The 15,568-nt window shown below is 45.7% G+C and overlaps 1 pseudogene; it reads right to left on the bottom strand.

The window, feature by feature from the left end:
- Positions 1-410: 410 nt before the first annotated feature.
- LOC142287224 (posterior protein-like) lies at positions 411-5,941 on the bottom strand (annotated as a pseudogene).
- Positions 5,942-15,568: the final 9,627 nt, after the last annotated feature.

The following is a 15,568-nucleotide window of genomic DNA, read 5'->3' as shown; positions in this document are numbered from 1 at the left end:
GCAAACAATTACTTAAACGTTTAATTTTGAGCTCATTGTCTAAACCACGTGGACTTTAAAAGCATATTGGCCATATGAATTTATATAAAGTAATAATTGTAGAAAGAAATAATCAGTTTCATCCATGGATACTGTGTTGTATAAGGCCAGTTTCATACATCCTTCATTTTGCCGGTTTCGCGGATCCAGCGCGCTCCCGTACAGTGAATACAGTACAATGACAGCGCAACAAGCGCCAGTCACGTGCTGTCATGTGACCGGCGCATGTGACCCGGAAGTTACAGCGCTGTCATTGTACTGTATTCACTGTACGGGAGCGCGCCGGATCCGCGAAACCAGCAAAAAGAAGGATGTGTGAGTGAGCCCTAAGACCTGTTGAACAAAACACATTGGTTATTCTCCTTGTTCTGCTATCCTCTTCTCTTAGGTCTATACACAGCAGATACATTTTCTGATGTTTCATACTGCTCTTTTGACTCATTACACCAGTCCCTGAGTATATTTATAAAGTTTTCAAAGGAGATGGTATTCCTTAGAGTAAAGCCCGCTTTACACGCTTCAATATATCTCACAATCCGTCGTTGGGGTCAAGTTGTAAGTGACGCACATCCGGCATCGTTTGTGAGTTATCTGCGTGTGACATCTACGTGCGACCAGGATTGAACGCAAAACTGTTGATCGCAAACACATCGTATCTTTGTCTAGAATTGAACGTTTTGTTGCACGAACCTAGTCAATTGAAACGTGTGACATCCCTCATACGATTTTGGTGTCTGAGGCTATGTGTGCAGGTGTGCGCTCTGCACCGCAGCTTAAAAAAGGTCCGCTTCAGAGCGCAGCTGAAAAGCTGCGTTCTGAAGCGCCTCACAATGTCTGTCATTCACTAATCTCTGTCAGTCGGTCACTATCTCTGTCCCTCTCTCTCTGTCCATGTCAGTCTATCCCTCTTACCCCCTCTCTCATATACTCACCGATCTCCGATCTCCGGCGCGGCGCTGCACGGCATTGACACTGCTCCGGCGGCATTTACTGTTTTGAAAAAGCCGGCCGCCCATTAAACAATCTCGTATTCCCTGCTTTCCCCGCCCACCGGCGCCTATGATTGGTTGCAGTGAGACACGTCCCCACGCTGAGTGACAGGTGTCTCACTGCACCCAATCACAGCAGCCGGTGGGCGTGTCTATACTGTGTAGTGAAATAAATAATTAAATAATTTAAAAAAACGGCGTGCCCAATTTTAAAACCAGCCAGATAAAGCCATACGGATGAAGGCTGGTTTTCTCAGGATGGGGAGCTCCACGTTATCGGGAGCCCCCCAGCCTAACAATATCAGCCAACAGCCGCCCAGAATTGCCGCATACATTAGATGCGACAGTTCTGGGACTGAACCCGGCTCTTCCCGATTTGCCCTGGTGCGTTGGCAAATCGGGGTAATAAGGAGTTATTGGCAGCCCAAAGCTGCCAATAACTCCTAGATTAATCATGTCAGGCGTCTCCACAAGATACCTTCCATGATTAATCTGTAAGTGACAGTAAATAAACACACACACCCGAAAAAATCCTTTATTAGAAATAAAAAACACAAACATATACCCTGGTTAACCACTTTAATAAGCCTGAAAAAGCCCTCCATGTCCGGCGTAATCCACGGACCTCCAGCGTCGCTTCCAGCTCTGCTGCATGGAGGTGACCGGAGCTGCAGCAGACACAGCAGCAACTGAAGACAGCCGCGCGATCAGCTGAGCTGTCACTGAGGTTACCTGGATCCAGCGGTGGATGCAGTGACAGCGGGTAACCTCAGTGACAGCTCAGCTGATCGCGCGGCTGTCTTCAGTTGCTGCTGTGTCTGCTGCAGCTCCGGTCACCTCCATGCAGCAGAGCTGGAAGCGACGCTGGAGGTCCGTGGATTACGCCGGACATGGAGGGCTTTTTCGGGCTTATTAAAGTGGTTAACCAGGGTATATGTTTGTGTTTTTTATTTCTAATAAAGGATTTTTTCGGGTGTGTGTGTTTATTTACTGTCACTTACAGATTAATCATGGAAAGTATCTCGGGGAGACGCCTGACATGATTAATCTAGGAGTTATTGGCAGCTTTGGGCTGCCAATAACTCCTTATTATCCCGATTTGCCAACGCACCAGGGCAAATCGGGAAGAGCCGGGTACAGTCCCAGAACTGTCGCATCTAATGTATGCGTCAATTCTGGGCGGCTGTTGGCTGATATTGTTAGGCTGGGGGGCTCCCCATAACGTGGAGCTCCCTATCCTGAGAATACCAGCCTTCAGCCGTATGGCTTTATCTGGCTGGTTTTAAAATTGGGGGGACCGCACGCCGTTTTTTTTAATTATTTAATTATATATTTCACTGCACAGTATAGACACGCCCACCGGCTGCTGTGATTGGGTGCAGTGAGACACCTGTCAGTCAGCGTGGGGGCGTGTCTCACTGCAACCAATCATAGGCGCCGGTGGGCGGGGAAAGCAGGGAATACGAGATTGTTTAATGGGCGGCTGGCTTTTTCAAAATAGTAAAAGCCGCCAGAGCAGTGTGAATGCCGCGCAGCGCCGCGCCGGGGATCGGTGAGTATATGAGAGAGGGCTGCTCAATTCAGTCACTCAGGAGTTTAGCGGTCACCAGTGAGCCCTTCACAGGTGACCGCTAATCAGGACGCGACACAGACAGAGCCGCAGCATGACAATGAAGTCGGGTTAAGTTAACCCGAGTTCATTCTGATCGTGCGGCTCTTTCTGTGTCTGCTGTCATCTGCCATTCAGCTCTGCTACATGGCTGTCCGTGTCTGCTGTTAGCGGCCATGTAGCAGAGCTGAATGACAGATGACATAGTAAAAACGCATCCCTACACATTACACACGCTTGGCAAGTCAATAAAAAAAAAAAAAAAAAGGGTTCCCAATGCATACGTCACAGATCACATGATCTAAAGGATCACACACAAAATTGATCAATTTAACCTAGACTACTAACGCACGTGTGACAGCAAATGAACGACCTACGTGCAATCTCATAAGATCCCGTATGCAACCTGGGCGTGTCACATCGCAAATGCGATTGTTCAACTAATTGCAACGTGTAAAGCAGGCTTTACTCTTGTGGTGTAATCTACATTACAACAGTTTGCCATTGAATGCAGAAAATTAGCATCATCCTGAGACCTATTCAGACAATTGTAAACAGTTCTGTACAGAGCCAGATAATTATTATAAAAGAGTGTAGGATCATCATATCGCCTGAATCTGGACATTGCTAGAGCATTGTCACCCCTAGTATCTCTTCCACCTATGATACGTTGCAATTCCTTCCTTCTTAGCTCTGCACCTGTACAGTTATCACCCATTTGTTCAGATCTTAGCTTTGCTGCCAGTGGTCCAGGAAGCCAAGCTTGGAGCAGAGACCAAGCATTTTTATTGTTCAGATTATATTGCTGGACCACAACCTCAAATTTATTAGATATAATGACTGGAGAACTATGTGAGTCAAACTTACTAAGTAGTTGACACAGGTGAAGCTTTTCAGAAATAGTGAGCAATGGATTGCAATCAACCAATGGTGATCTATATCTGACATCTCTTGTATCCTCATTAGAAAGAGTACACACATTGACTGTCTCCAGACTGCATATCTTTGATTTAAGAGACTGTATATGTTGCTCTTTGTTATGCAATTGACATTTAGCTTCATCCAGTTGTCTTTCTAAAGTTGCAATTAACTTCTCCATTTGACTAAGGGGTGCTTCACACACAGCGAGCTCGCTGCCGAGATCGCTGCTGAGTCACGCTTTTTGTGACGCAGCAGTGACCTCATTAGCGATCTCGCTGTGTGTGACACTGAGCAGCGATCTGGCCCCTGCTGCGAGATCGCTGCTCGTTACACACAGCCCTGGTTCGTTTTCTTCAAAGCCGCTCTCCTGCTGTGACACACAGATCGCTGTGTGTGACAGCAAGAGAGCGACAAATGAAGCGAGCAGGGAGCAGGAGCCGGCGTCTGACAGCTGAGGTAAGCTGTATCCAAGATAAACATCGGGTAACCAAGGTGGTTACCCGATATTTACCTTAGTTACCAGCCTCTGCAGCTCTCACGCTGCCTGTGCTGCCGGCTCCGGCTCTCTGCACATGTAGCTGCTGTACACATCGGGTTAATTAACCCGATGTGTACAGCAGCTAGGAGAGCAAGGAGCCAGCGCTCAGTGTGCGCGGCTCCCTGCTCTCTGCACATGTAGCTGCATTACACATCGGGTTAATTAACCCGATGTGCACTGTAGCTAGGAGAGCAAGGAGCCAGCGCTCAGTGTGCGCGGCTCCCTGCTCCCTGCTCACACTGGTAACTAATGTAAACATCGGGTAACCATACCCGATGTTTACCTTAGTTACCAGTCTCCGCAGCTTCCAGACGGCGGCTCCGTGCAAGCGCAGCGTCGCTTGCACGTCGCTGCTGGCTGGGGGCTGTTCACTGGTCGCTGGTGAGATCTGCCTGTTTGACAGCTCACCAGCGACCATGTAGCGATGCAGCAGCGATCCTGACCAGGTCAGATCGCTGGTCGGATCGCTGCTGCATCGCTAAGTGTGAAGGTACCTTAAGGGGTACTTCTCACATAGCGAGATCGCTAGCGAGATCGCTGCTGAGTCACGGTTTTTGTGATGCACCAGTGACCTCATTAGCGATCTCGCTGTGTGTGACACTGAGCAGCGATCTGGCCCCTGCTGTGAGATCGCTGCTCGTTACACACACTGCTGGTTAATTTTTTGGACGTTGCTCTCCTGCTGTGAAGCACACATCGCTGCGTTTGACAGTGAGAGAGCAGCGATCTGAATGTGCAGGGAGCAGGGAGCCGGCGTCTGACAGCCTGTGGTAAGCTGTAACCAAGGTAAATATCGGGTAACCAAGCGAAGCCCTTTGCTTGGTTACCCGATGTTTACCTTGGTTACTAACATCCGCCGCTCTCAGGCTGTCAGTGCCGGCTCCCTGCTCCCTGCACAAGTAGCCGGAGTACACATCGGGTAAATAAGCAAAGCGGTTTGCTTATTAACCCAATGTTTACTCTGGCTAGGAGTGCAGGGAGCCAGCGCTAAGTGGTGTGCTCTGGTAACCAAGATACATATAGGGTAACAGGGTTGCAGCTCCCTGCAAGCGCAGCATCGCTTCCACGTCGCTGCTGGCTGTGGGCTGGTCACTGGTCGCTGGTGAGATCTGCCTGATTGACAGCTCACCAGCAACCATGTAGTGATGCACCAGCGATCCTGGCCAGGTCAGCTCGCTGGTGGGATCGCTGGAGCGTCGCTAAAGTGTGACGGTACCCTAATTTTCAGTTCTAAAGAGCAAACCTGAGTTGCTTGTGAAGTGGAGCTCAGTCTACACTCCTTCAATTGTTCTTCCAACTTCCTCACAGCTAATTCACTTACATCTGATTGTAAACCATGTATTTCACTGGTCGTATTATCAGAATTTTCTATAACAAAATCACTAATTTTGTCAATATCCTCTTTCATTTGTAGCCTTTGCTTTCACCAATTTGCTTCTTTCAAATCAGCCAATTCCTTTATCTTAAGCAACACAGAAATCTCATTGCTTAACTCTTCCTTTTTCAATTTCCTACTGATCACTTTATTATTTAAATTATTATTATAGCTCTTACATTGTTCTATCAATTCATTATATTGGACTTCTAAAGATTTATCTGCACTGACATGGTACACGGCAGAGGCATACTTACCTTTCCACAAACTCCATTTTCAGCAACAAACTGCAAACACTCACAAAACAAAAATTTCTAACGGAAAGAGTTTAACACCAGACCTTACTATGCAAACTTTCAAAAGGCCTTACTCTTTGAAACAATACTTTTTCACTTTCAATCTGATTTTAACATAAATATAAATTGTAATTGGAAAAGTGGTTTACCTTTGCTAAATGCATCCAGAATCATTCTGCTAGCACAACATACTACATAGCCTGATATGCAACACCAGAATCATTAGGAGCAACATACAACATAGATTACAAAGAAAGTCTTTACTCACCAGTATTTCCATTTCTACCAAGATCCAGACTCCTCGGTTCTTTGATCTCCACACTTTTCCAAATGCGGATTAAATCTTCAATCTCTCTCTCTTCTGGTATCTTCCCTTCCTCCCTCAAACACTCTATCATTACTCCATTATTAAAAAAACCTTCTCTTGATCCATCCTGCACAAGCAACTAAAAACCAGTCTCCAATCTCCCCTTCATCTCCAAACTCCTGGAGCGCCTGGTCTACTCTCGCCTCACCCGCTACCTGTCCACTCACTCTCTTCTAGATCCTTTACAGTCTGGCTTCCGCCCTTTACACTCAACAGAAACTGCCCTTGTCAAAGTGACCAATGACCTTTTGACAGCAAAACGTAACAGTGACCACTCTCTGCTTATCCTTCTGGACATCTCTGCCGCCTTCGACACTGTTGACCACCATCTCCTTCTCTCTATGCTCCATTCTATCGGCCTAAAGGACACTGTTCTTTCCTGGTTCTCTTCCTATCTTTCTAGCCGTTCATTTAGTGTATCATTTGCTGGCTCCACATCTTCTCCTCTTCCTCTCACTGTTGTGGTCCTTCAAGGTTCAGTCCTCGGCCCTCTTCTTTTCTCCCTCGACACTGCCCCAATTGGAATGACCATCAACAGATTTTTCTTTCAGTACCATCTTTATGCTGATGACACACAGCTATACACCTCATCCCCTGAGCTCACCCCCGCTGTACTGCAGAACACAAGCGACTGTCTGACTGCAGTTTGCAATAACATGTCTGCTCTCTATCTGAAACTTAACCTTTCAAAAACTGAACTTCTTCTTTTTCCTCAGTCCTCCAACCTTCCTAAACCTGACATCTCCCTCTCTGTGTGTGACACCACAATAACTCCTAGGCAGCAAGCCCGCTGTCTGGGTGTTATACTTGACACTGATCTCTCATTCACCTCCCACATACAATCTCTTGCCCGCACCTGCCGCTTGCACCTCAAAAACATCTCTAGAATCCGCCCCTTTCTCACAATGGAAAAGACAAAAACCCTGATCCACTCTCGCCTTGACTACTGTAACTCTCTTTTAATTGGTCTCCCCCTAACTACACGCTCTCCTCTACAGTCCATCCTTAATGCAGCAGCAAGGGTCACCTATCTGGCTAACCGCTACTCGGATGCCTCTGTTCTGTGCCAGTATTTGCACTGGCTGCCCATATATCATAGGATCCAATTCAAATTGCTTGTTCTCACCCACAAAGCTCTCCACAGTGCGGACCCCCCTACATCTCCACCCTCCTCTCTGTCTACCACCCCACCCATTCTCTACGCTTTGCAAACGACTTTCGACTAACATCCACACTAATTCGAACCTCCCACTCCCGGATCCAAGACTTCTTCCGAGCTGCACCAACCCTCTGGAACGCTATACCCAAAAAAGTTAGGACAAATCCCAACTTACTCAGCTTCAGACGCACCCTAAAGACGCATCTTTTTAGGGCGGCCTATCACACTCCCTAATCAGATCCGATTCACGTAGTCCCTCTACAACTTCTCACAACATAACTCCACATCAAACTCCATGGCACCCAAATGCATCTCAAGGCTCTGGCCCACTGGTCCAGGAAACCTTTATCTATTCCCCATTTCCGTGAGATGGCTGGATTGTCATTGTAAATAAGCACTTGTACCTCCCCCCCCCATATCTCATTGTAGATTGTAAGCTCTCACGAGCAGGGTTGTCTTTTTTTTTCCCTCTAAATATTGTATTTTCTATAACTGTTACTTGTTTGTATATGATCTTCCTGAATTGTAAAGCGCTGCGGAATATGTTGGCGCTATAGAAATACATATTATTATTATTATTATTATTATTATTATTATTATTATTATTATTATTATTAATAATAATAATAAAGCAGATTCATTTCTTGTGGATTCTCTGTGGAATTTAATCACAGTCCCATCTGGGGTGCCAAGTGTAGAAATCTGCTGAGTTTTAGGGTGCCAGTTAATCATACAAGAGCTACTGGATCTTTAAAAGGGGATTTATTACAAATAGGGAATTTACAATGACATACAGAAGGGAAACCTAACTAAGGGAAAGGGTATAATGAAAGGGGAAAGGTAATGGGAGAGGGTGGTGGAAGATGGGAAGTGGATAGACTGACTAGTTTGGTAGGCTACCTTTATATCAGAGACCCAATCAAACATGGCCCATACAGTGCCCATCCTTGTAACACCTCCACATATTTAGTAGCATCCAATCAGGTCCCAGTCTTTTGAGTTGTCCAGGAATGTGCAAATGGCTGCTGATGTCAACGCTCTTCTGAAAATGGCTCTCCGAGGTCAATTTGTTAACACTAGAAGTCCCAGAAATGTCGAGCTCCATAGGGTTCCAATGGTAGAAATGTTAAATGACCACTCTCTGGGACTTCTAGGATTAAGAAGAGTCTTGACAAACCTGTGGATCCTGTGGATAGTGTCCTGGTATATAGCAAAGGTCTTTCATATCACAAAGCCTGAGGACAAGTTTACATTCCATTCAGGTTGGAGACTTGATGGCCATCTCCAGAACAATGGCTTGTATTCCACTTGAACAAGGGTTTGTTTACCAATGTACATTTTAATAGGCTATAAACAGGACATTCAATTCATGAACATCCCAGGAGTTGTGTATCTTCCAAGAGGCTAAAGGCATCCTGTTCAATTCGCATGAAGATGCAACCTTTATCATGTTGATAGAACACAGGTCAGCTCATCACAGAACACACAATGGCCTCCTTGCCTCACAGGTTATGAAACTCCTCACTGAACCTAGGGTACCGTCTCACTAAACGACGTACCAGGGATTCCGACCACGATATGACCTGGTCAGGATTGCTTGTGCGTCGCTACATGGTCGCTGGTGAGCTGTCAATCAAGCAGAGCTCACCAGCGACCAGTGACCAGCCCTCAGCCACCAGCGACACGTGGAAGCGATGCTGCGCTTGGTAACTAAGGTAAATATCGGGTAACCAAGCAAAGGGTTTTGCTTGGTTACCCGATATTTACCTTGGTTACCAGCGCACACCGCTTAGCGCTGGCTCCCTGCACTCGTAGCCAGAGTACACATCGGGTTAATAAGCAAACTGCTTTGCTTATTTACCCAATGTGTACTCTGGCTACGTGTTCAGGGAGCAGGGAGCCGGCACTGGCAGCCTGAGAGTGGCTTATGCTAGTAAACAAGGTAAATATCGGGTAACCAAGCAAAGCGCTCTGCTTGCTTACCCGAAGTGTACCTTGGTTACCAGCGTCCGCAGCTTCCAGACGCCGGCTCCCTGCTCCGTGCACATTCAGATCGTTGCTCTCTCGCTGTCAAACACAGCGATGTGTGCTTCACAGCGGGAGAGCAACATCCAAAAAAATGAACCAGCACTGTGTGTAATGAGCAGCGATTTCACAGCAGGGGCCAGATCGCTGCTCAGTGTCACACACAGCGAGATCGCTAATGAGATCACTGGTGCGTCACAAAAAACGTGACTCAGCAGCGATCTCGCTATGTGAGAAGTACCCCTTAGCCGATTCCTTTGATGTACAGTCCTGGTGATATTGGTAGCCCATAGATACAATATGAAGTCCAGTGATTCCTTATGATACATACATTGTCCATGTTGGCTTCCAACACACAGCATAATTTTTGTTTTTAAATATCACACATTTCTGTATATATATCATACACTTTTACCTTTAATCACCAGTATCCTTATTTAATATAATTTAAGCTCCAGTATTGGTATTTTATATTGTTGGCCTAGGTCTGATGATTACCAGATCTGGCACTTTTGCATAGCACAGATGTAGCAGTGCTGTCTAGTGCTAACATGATACCACTAGATACACTCGTATAAGTTCAAATCCAGCTCTCACTTATATTTTTAATTTTGTTACTCTTTTTCTGCCTTTTTTTTTTTTTAAATCAGATCATTTTTATTAAACAGAAAGCAATTGGTAGAGAGCAAACAGCAACAGACATTGCATGTCATAGAAATGTAAGTGTCGTAATGTTCAGGAGAGGGAAAACCTTCCCTCTGTACAAATGTATATGACCATTTGAATCTTCCAAAAAAGAAACAGTTAAACAGCATAACTGCATAGATTAATAGATGAAAAAAATTAAGGTTAGATTTAATAACAGTGCCTCTGTCCAGCTTAAAATTTGTTTGCCAGCCGCGTCACTCCATAGCAAACACCTGTTCATATCCACCCCTCTCCCTCTCAATTGGTCATCAAATCAATCTCTTTCAATCTCTCCCCACAGCGCCCCGCATAAGCTCATGGCAACATATGGGTTAGCCAGATCTTTAGGCCGAGGCCATACGAGGATTTGTGTGAGTGCTCGCATGACACTCGGCACACACTCGCAGCACAGTCGTTGCGTGTGACACCTATTAGCGATTTTGAATTGTTGTAAAAATGTTCAAAATCGCTAATCGGTGACATCCCCCCCTAATTTCGATTATCGTTGCTGCTGCAGTAACGATGTTGTTTCTGGTTCCTGCGGCAGCACACATCGCTATGTGTGACACCGCAGGAACGAGGAACTTCACCTTACCTGCGTCCCGCCAGCAATGAGGAAGGAAGAAGGTGGGCGGGATGTTCGTCCCGCTCATCTCTGCCCCTCCGCTTTGATTGGGCGGCCGCTTAGTGACGTCACTGGGACGCTGAACGAACCGCCCCATTGGAAAGGAGGCAGTTCGCCGGTCACAGCGACGTCGCTATGCAGGTAAGTAGTGTGACAGGGGTGCACAATTTTGTGCGCGACGGGCAGTGATATGCCCGTGTCGCACAAACGATGGGGGCGGGTACGCACGCTAGCGATATCGGCACCGATATCGCAGCGTGTAAAGCGGCCTTAAGGGTATGTGTGCACATCTGCATTCTGGTTGTCAAATAAAATGCAGCATTTTGACACTGCATGTGCGTTTAAAAATGCATCCAAATCGCTGCGTTTGGGATGCATTCTGGATGCTTGCTCTCCCACAGACAGAGAGGGAAATGCATCCAAAACGCACAAAAGAAGTGACATGCTGCTTTTTTAAACGCATCGATTTTGTGAAATATTTGGCATCCAAAACGCTGCATTTAAAAAAGCAACGTGTGCATGGAATTTCCTTAATTCTCAAAGACTTTGCTGGGTTCGCACAACGCATGCATTTACGCTGCAGTTTAAAGGGAACCTGTCATCAGAAATTGAGCTTTAAACCTAAAAGTTTCCCCCTCTGCAGCTCGTGGGCTGCATTCTAGCAAAGTTCCTGTACTTTTTGTGCCCCCTTTGAAACCAAATTAAACACTTTATAAAGTTGTACCTTTTTGTCTGTAATTCTTGTAAATTATCCATGGGGGAGGGCTCTCTTGCGTCCGTTGCTGTCCCTCCTGCAGATTGACGCCGTCCCCCATTGCTCCATTTCATATCCCAGGATGCCGCCCACTGCGCCCGAGGTCCCGTGCACGCGAGGACCGCTGGTGGCGTGGTCGCAGGCACGAGATTATGGGCGGCGCTGTGATTGCATCGCAAGTGCCCGCCCATAATCTCGTGCTCGCCCTTTCCCCTCTGCCTCAAGTGTTCTGTGCAAGCGATCTAAGATGACCGACGTCACGTCCTTCCCATCCTGCCCTGCAGCAGGAAATAGATGGGAGGAGCGGAGCAGCACAGCACAGATTACAAAAAAAAACAAAAAACGTTTAGTGCTTTTCACTTTTCAGAAGACAATGTGTGTCTTTGTTTGATTTTACATGTTTTTTTACTCTGTACGTCGCTCAGATCCTCTCCGCGTCTCCTCGTAATTTGTGCTGTGCTGCTCCGCTCCTCCCATGTATTTCCTGCTGCAGAGCAGGATGGGAAGGAGGTAACGTCGGTCATTTGGCCAGCGCTTGCGCAGAACACTGGAGGCAGAGGGGAGATCGCGGTCACGAGATTATGGGCGGGCACTTGTGATGCAATCACAGCGCCGCCCATAATCTTGTGCCTGCAACCACGTCACCAGCGGTCCTCACGTCCACGTGACCTCGGGCGCAGTGGGCAGCGTCCTGTGATATGAAATGGAGCAATGGGGGACGGCGTCAATCTGCAGGAGGGACAGCAACGGACGCAAGAGAGCCCGCCCCCATGGATAATTTACAAGAATTACAGACAAAAAGGTACAACTTTATAAAGTGTTTAGTTTGGTTTCAAAGGGGGCACAAAAAGTACAGGAACCTTGCTAGAATGCAGCCCAGGAGCTGCGGAGGGGGAAACTTTTAGGTTTAAAGCAAAATTTCTGATGATAGGTTCCCTTTAAAACGCTGCGTAAATGCATGAAAAAACGCAACGCGTGCACACAGCCCATATTGGATGAGACTCACCCATTTAAGCCTACGCCTGCAACAGATAAAAAAAACAGATGTCACAGTATGGTAGCTGAATTTTATGGATACATTACAATTCTGTAACATAGGAAACTGTAAATGGTCCTGTAAAGTCAAATAAAAGCTGCTGCTGTTAAAAAAAAGGATTATACAGTGATGACAAGTGAGAAAAAAAATCGTCAAACTTTTCTTGATGAAAATCACACCAATATTTTTTTTTTGTTATACTGTGACCCTAGTCTAACTCATTCACCACCACTGAAATAAGGAAGGCAACTGCACTTTTGGATTCATCATTGCTGTTTGCTCTGTTTTTTGTCTAGTTTTGTGTGTTTTGCGTCTCTTTTTGGTTTGCCCTCAATTCATGATTTTATTTTAATTTAACCATTTTGTAGTTCTTTTACATGCGCTCGCCTGTTTGGGCTTTTTTTTGTGGGCAGAGTTTAATGTTGCTGAATTTCTGCACTTATTATTAGAGATGAGCGAAGCGGTCGTGGTTCGGCTCGAGTTCGGTTCGTCGAACGGAGGTCCCGTTCGAGTTCGGTTCGTCGAACGTTCGACGAACCAAACTCGAACCTATAGGATATAATGGGAGGCAATCACAAACACATAAAAATGCATGATAAATGTACACAAACAGTTAATAAATATTGCCATAACACTTACCGGTCCCTGCGATCCCTCCTGCACTCTGTCTCCTGCCGCTATTCCATCCGATGATCGCTGAATCCTCCCAATGATCGCTGAATCCTCCCGGTGACCAGCACTGCCAGCAGTGATGCAGGACCTATCGTGACGTCAAAATAGCCATGTGACCAGTCACGTGGCTATTATCTCATTGGCTACAGACTGGTCACATGACTATGACGCGTCATGTAGGACCTGCGAGTGCATCTCTCCGGTACACGGTGCACATTTGTGTATCGCTGTGTACCGGCGACATGCTCTAGCACACGGTCGACTCCCCGTTCCGTTAGGGACCGGCTGACACAGCCGGTCATTAACGGAGATCACCGTTGCCATAGCAACGCAGTTAGCGGTGACGTCACCGCTAACCGCGGCTCCGGGAGCACCGATGCTATGGTAACACGTCTGTCAGCGTTACCGCTGACAGCCAGCAGCACTGATCACTCACGGAGTGAAGGCTGCACGCTGCTTCCTGTGTAGCCTTTACAGAGTGATTTCTGCACGGGAAGCAGCGTCTTCCCCCATGCAGCAGTGATGTAGCAGAGCTGCATTTGTTGAACGAGAAAGACAGAAGACCATGGATCGTGAAGGGCTGACAGGGGGTAATAAAGATGGAGTGTCTAATGTGTCTGTGTATTTATTTCTATTAAAGTATTTTTTCTCTGTGTGGTGTTTTTTTTAACCCTTTATTGGAGATTCTTAATGGCCGGGTCGAACGTGCCTGACATTAAGAATCTCTGGCTTAATACTGGCTAGTAAAACAATGCCAGTATTAACTCATGATTACCCAACAAGCCACCCGGCTCCAGGGCTGTTGGAAGAGTTGGATACAGCGCCAGATGATGGCGCTTCTATGAGAGCGCCATTTTCTGGGGCGGCTGCGTACTGCAATTCGCAGCAGAGGCGCCCAGAAACCTCGGGCTAACCTGTGCTGCGGATTCCAATCCCCAGCTGCCTAGTTGTACCTGGCTGGACACAAAAATGGGGCGAAGCCTACGTCATTTGTTTTTTAATTATTTCATGAAATAAGTGAAATAATTAAAAAAAACGGGCTTCCCTATATTTTTGGTTCCCAGCCGGGTACAAATAGGCAACTGGGGGTTGGAGGCAGCCCATGGCTGCCTGCTGTACCTGGCTAGCATACAAAAATATGGCAAAGCCCACGTCATTTTTTTGGTGGGCAAAAAACTTCTGCATACAGTCCTGGATGGATATACCAAGTAGTCTACAGACAATTGTTAGCGCTTGACCCCAATAACCATTAAATCTGCAGCTAGGTTTGTAGGCAAAAAATCCCCTTTAATTTGCCTGGAATCAGAAATGAATTTTAATTGAGATTTTTTAAAATAAAAAATCCCCAATAAATAAGATAAGAGGTTTTTTTATTAATATTTTATACTTTTTATTGCTATCCTTGTTTTAGACACAAATTTATTCAAAACAATTCACACAATAGAACAAGGAAAAAGAAAGAAGAATAAACCACATATGGTAGAAATAAAAATAAAAGTAAAAATAAAGAATAAGTAATTGATAGTGCAGCAAACAGATACCAGGTGTCTGGTTGCAGTACCCCGGCCGGTAGTAGAGCAATTATTAAATCTAGTATAGTATATTAAGTGATGCTTCAAGGCATATGATATTTAATGCCAATTGAAACTATCACTGCAATATGATTTTTCAGATACCTGGAGAGTTTTTTTCAATCCATAAGCAAAAAGATTTTTTTTAATAGAGGCTTAAATTATAAGCAGCAATTTCAGCGTTCCAAGTGCATTTAAATGAATTTGAAGAAACTGCACTTCAGGATTGTAGTGAGGATGAGGTGCCCCAGCTCATCAAGTGTTCCAATAGGAGTTTACCTGCAGTCAAGTACAGGCAGCAATTTCAGCGTTCCAAGTGCCTTTAAATGAATTTGAAGAAACTGCACTTCAGGATTGTAGTGAGGATGAGGTAAACTCCTATTGGAACACTTGATGAGCTGGGGCACCTCATCCTCACTACAATCCTGAAGTGCAGTTTCTTCAAATTCATTTAAAGGCACTTGGAACGCTGAAATTGCTGCTTATAATTTAAGCCTCTATTAAAAACCTTTTTGCTTATGGATTGAAAAAAACTCTCCAGGTATCTGAAAAATCATATTGCAGTGATAGTTTCAATTGGCATTAAATATCATAGCAATAAAAAGTATAAAATATTAATAAAAAAACCTCTTATCAGCGCTGGTTTATTGGGGATTTTTTATTTTAAAAAATCTCAATTAAAATTCAGTCCTGGATAGAGTATGCTGAGCCTTGTAGTTCTGCAGCTGCTGTCTGCTCTTCTCCATACAGACAGACAGCAGCTGCAGAACTACAAGGCTCAGCATACTCCATCCAGGACTGTATGCAGAAGTTTTTTGCCCCCTGAAAAAATTATGTGGGCTTCGCCATATTTTTGTATGCTAGCCAGGTACAGCAGGCAGGTACGGCTGCCCCCAACCCCCAGT

The sequence above is a fragment of the Anomaloglossus baeobatrachus genome, chromosome 2 (genome assembly GCF_048569485.1).
Source record: "Anomaloglossus baeobatrachus isolate aAnoBae1 chromosome 2, aAnoBae1.hap1, whole genome shotgun sequence".
Taxonomy (NCBI): domain Eukaryota; kingdom Metazoa; phylum Chordata; class Amphibia; order Anura; family Aromobatidae; genus Anomaloglossus; species Anomaloglossus baeobatrachus.
Note: the sequence above shows the minus strand (reverse complement) of the source record. Positions and strands in the feature narration are given on the sequence as shown.